Genomic DNA, 5,000 nt, shown 5'->3' on the forward strand with positions numbered 1-5,000 from the left:
AGGGTGTGGATGTTACCTCTATAAAAATGGGTATTAGCTTTTCATTTGCTCAAGGTTATAAGTTTACCTTTCACTAATGTAAATATATTTAGGCCTTAAATTTCTCTACTAAGCTTATCGGAATAAATTGAGCATTTACCAATATAATCTTGCATGTGCAAAAAATTAACGTCTGGCCCTCTAGCATCTTAATTTCACTTAGAACTTTACCGTGAGCTACAATCGAGTGTCAAGTAAATTTTCTAGTGTGCAAACACTTCTACCACAAATATTTGTTAATATCACGATTTTTTTCCCAACTTCATACAAATTCCGTGTCCTGACTGATGACGTTGATTGTAATTGCTTTTACACAACATTGACCGTTCCCGATTCCTAACACTAGATAGCGATTTCTCGAGCAATTAATAGATGGGTGCAAGCTATCTTACCTTACACCTATTCCAAAATTGAACTTTTCCCGTAACCATAACTAAAATCTGTTTTAATTTTACCCCTTTCTACCTTGAAATCAGTTGGGATATTGCCTTACTGTGAGGTTTAACAAACTATTATGGTATTTTGAAGCTCTTACTTTCAGCTTTATGGCCCATAAAGCTGAAAGTAAGCTCTTCAGATTTATGGCCTGACTAGTACTAGACAATATCCACAAGGATTTTGAAAACATTAACTCTCATCTCGCTCGCTAAACTTTTTTGATTCTACAATGAAAATAAATTTCCAAAATTTCATATTTATTAAACCTTTAAAACATTTACTTCAAAAATTTACACATTAGAGGACAATTCATTCACGAGAAGACAATTTTGCGTGGTTTGCAGTTGGCATACACTCGTCGATCTAGATAGTCATTAAGACGTAATTTTATTGGGACAACTCATCAGGTTCAGAAAATAATGTCAATAGTAGTGTGTGTGTGTGTGTGTGTGTGTGTGTGTGTGTGTGTGTGTGTGTGTGTGTGTGTGTGTGTGTGTGTGTGTGTATATATATATATATATATATATATATATATATATATATACTGTATGTGTGTGTAGCGCTTTTCAAATGTGGGTCTCCATTAAAAACCTTTTCTAAACGCATTTCTAAGAATACAATTGGTCATACTTGAAGTATTTTCACTTATTAGGAAAAATAAAAAAAAAAGTTGACTATATATTGATCGGCCTGCCACCCCCAAAAACCAAACGATTTTCGGGCCACACCTTGCACAAAAGTAAATTACATATGGCCATAATCATGAAGTTACACATGCTGTATGATAAAAGGATTAAAATAAAATAAATAAAAAATGTCCACCGCTAGGATAAATACGGACTGCAGGGATATTGTGACATGGAATGCTTAAAACTAGCGGTTTACAGGTTACGTGATCAAGACTAACATAATTAAGACTAAGAGGTGAAATTTCAGTTTAAATGGAATAAAAATTTTCAATTGGGGGATGGAGGAGGGTTACAAATAAAATGACAATACGGTAACCAACCGTAAAGGCCTCATACACTATACTTTAAAAAATTCCACTATCTAACGTGCAGTTTATTCTACCTTTCGGTAGATGTTCAGTACTATTAAAAAGGGACACTGCATAGAGAGAGAGAGAGAGAGAGAGAGAGAGAGAGAGAGAGAGAGAGAGAGAGAGAGAGAGAGAGCCATATACTGCACTTGGCCTCTATTGACTAGTTTTTGTAACCAGGTGACAATATTGTCCTTGAAAAAGGCTTCAAAGATTATTTATTTAATGCGTTCGTCAGACACAAAATTATGATTTCAAATATTGAAGCAGCTAATGGGTGGGCGGAGCTTCCAAGTCTTATAATTACCAGGAATTTTTAACTAAATATTCGTAGATATTACGAAATAAATGATTCGGAACTAGAGTATAATAGTATTTATATTTGAGTTTTCAGTAGCTAGTTATTCGTAGACATTAGGAAATTATAAATAACTCATAAAGGCATGTCTCTTTGATTCTGAAAACATTACTAACAGATAACCAGTTAGCCTTGCCCAGCCTACCGTGAACCTGCATGAGATTCCAAGTGGGAAACATTGTCCAGTCTTACACGTACTATATAAAACTCCATCTATGACAAGCAGCGATTCTTGTTACATAAAACACTAATATATTGTATAAACACATACAATATCGACAATTTACAACCACTAGACACACTTTGCCTTAAAAGGCTAGCTTACATACCTAATATAAAAAGATATACCATCACAAAATCACTAGGAAAACTTAGTGTTGAACTGCGGATAGCGAAACGACTACTGAAGGCTTTACTGATCCAACGTCGTCGTCTCGTCAATACATTTATCTGGTAGAGATGCTTACACGTTCGGGTCGCGTTTGTAGTCTCCGTTCGTACGGATCAATGAGAGCGGAGGTCGGTACGACGAGCCGAGTGACCGCTGCTGAATATTCCAACTCCCAGGCTCTCAGGCTCCCGGCCACGGGTCCTGCAGCCTGCTCTCGTGATATATACGGTCTCATACACTATTGCCTCTACGCGACGGTTGAAAAATGAAATATTCAATTTGAGTTCCTTTCCTGAATGATGCTAATGTATATTTTTACCATAGTTAGTTTAATTACTCAGCATGCACTGATGACGAAAGGATGCTTACCGTTAACATATTTAAAATAATATTTTCAAATACTGTACTAATTTGGTAGTCCCCCATGATCGAAATGTGATAGTAATGCATTTTAAACATGCAATTTCAATGTTTTCATGCACTATTTAATCTAACTTGATCAATAACAACTGAGATGGGCTCTCCGGTCTACCTAAGGTTTATAAGCTTCACTATAGGCCTAGTACTATACAGTATATACTATATATATCAAAATTATATAAAAAAAACTTGGTGTGTCTTTAGTTAATCTATTTCTTAGATGTACCAACATGAGTGGTACTTATACCTCTAAATACACAAATATTAATAAATTACATATATATTCTTTAATTTTATTTTTGAATTTATATGGGATTTTATTAACTACTATGGAACGATCAGAATTCGAAGGACGGGCAGTAGGTCAAAGACAGTGGATCTTCCTTACCTGGTATCTTTTCATTGGCAAGGTTTCGTTAACCACATGTAGGAAGATGCAGCTCATTTAAAAATCTTTCTTGATTGCAAATTGACTTTTGTGAAACATATCCGGCCTTCGTTTACTTTGCACTAAGAAATTGTGATAGCGAGAATGTCTTTTCAATATTTTTTGGAGTTTAGTCTGGCAAAAGGAAATTCTTAAATTATTTACACAGCCAATTAATTCTCCTTTAATTTCATAAGCCAATTTTCATTTTCCCCTGACGAAAGAAAGGGAGTTAGACTGAGAAATAAGTAAAATATCTAGTTATGTTAATAGATCTATCCTGGATTTATGTTCTCGCATATATTTTTAACTTGGATATGTTATTTGCATGGTAGAGTTAAATTGATATTAAAACTATTAAAGTCACGTGTGTTATATATGTATGTGTTCATACGTTTATATCATGTAAAAGTGTGTATGCTTGTATAATATATATACATACATACATACATATGTATATATACATACATACATATATATATATATATATATATATATATATATATATATATATATATATATATATATATATACACACACAAACACACACACACACACACACACATATATATATATATATATATATATATATATATATATATATATATATATATATATATATATATATATATATAATATTTTAACAATATGTACCTTTCATTTACATTGGAATATACTATTGTTTTCAAAGTCATTGAACTGTTGATGGGGTTCATGCAGATGAACAATTTATCTTAGTACCTACTTGAACACCACATCACTTGAAATGACAAACGTAAAAAATGTCAAAATGGCGAAGACTCGACCGTAAGGAAATCACGTACAATTCTGCAGCTTCATAAAATAATACCACAATAATTCCATGTACTATGAAAATTTATTCCAATTAAACTTATTTGTCAATGGTATCTGCCGACTTTAAATCATTGCATCGCTGTTAGGATATATATTTAAAATCGATGAGGAGGTCGTGTTAGAGATTCTCAGAAGAGAGCTTGTTCATACGCGTAGCAGCTGTGTTGACAGGACGCTTGGCAATGGCAATAATGGTAGCAACCGGAACAAGGTAACCAACCGATAGGTAGCCATTGCGCTTCATTTTTGCTATTTGATACGGTGAGACTAAGAACACATACGTTAATATGCATTTTTATGTACTGAAGTTGCATACCCCGGCTTAGATTTTATATTCTACATTCGTTGGTACAGGTACGAATGTGGCAACAACTTGCAATCTCTCTTTTACGGGATGCCAACGCAAGAGCCCGTGTCTTGCATAAAGGTTGGGCAATCTAAAACGAACGAACGAATTATAATCTCTAGAACCACCTTGTTGAGGGAAACTTCTTAATGACACACATACACACTCATGAATAATATACATAAATTTATATATATATATATATATATATATATATATATATATATATATATATATATATATATATATATATATATATATATATATATACCGTGTAAATAATTACATATAAGGTATAAGTTTATATGTAGATATTTATAGGAATATCTGAACATATACGTCATAAGTCTAAAATTCCTAAAACGCCATCAACGTCAATCCTCAGCTCCTGATTACTTACAAAACTGTAAAGTATTAAAGTATATTCTCTGAAGTTTTTATAAAATTGGTTGATAACAGGTCAATTGAAACTAAAATACTCTAGATTGATCCAGTCACAATCTGCAAAATAAAACTTTTGTACACTAAACTTTTATCGATTGCCTGATTATCTGAATCTGTATACATACATATATACATACATACATATATACATACATGCATACATACATATATACATACATGTATACATATATACATACATGCATACATACATACATATATACATACATGCATACATACAATTCT

At 32.7% G+C, this 5,000-nt stretch overlaps 1 protein-coding gene across 3 annotated transcripts in view; it reads right to left on the bottom strand.

The window, feature by feature from the left end:
- Positions 1–5,000, bottom strand: part of LOC137657781 (uncharacterized) — a 127,196-nt gene that overhangs the window by 40,693 nt on the left and 81,503 nt on the right. Inside the window, exon 1 of one of the 3 annotated variants that reach the window (XM_068392293.1) lies at positions 2,204–2,341. The exons of 1 other annotated variant lie outside the window; for it this stretch is intronic. The gene's annotated coding sequence lies outside the window, so the exon portion shown is untranslated. Of the gene's footprint in view, positions 1–2,203; positions 2,342–5,000 lie in introns of those variants that run through there. One more of the 3 variants, XM_068392296.1, reaches the window with a different exon arrangement.

The sequence above is a fragment of the Palaemon carinicauda genome, chromosome 18 (genome assembly GCF_036898095.1).
Source record: "Palaemon carinicauda isolate YSFRI2023 chromosome 18, ASM3689809v2, whole genome shotgun sequence".
Lineage (NCBI taxonomy): Eukaryota > Metazoa > Arthropoda > Malacostraca > Decapoda > Palaemonidae > Palaemon > Palaemon carinicauda.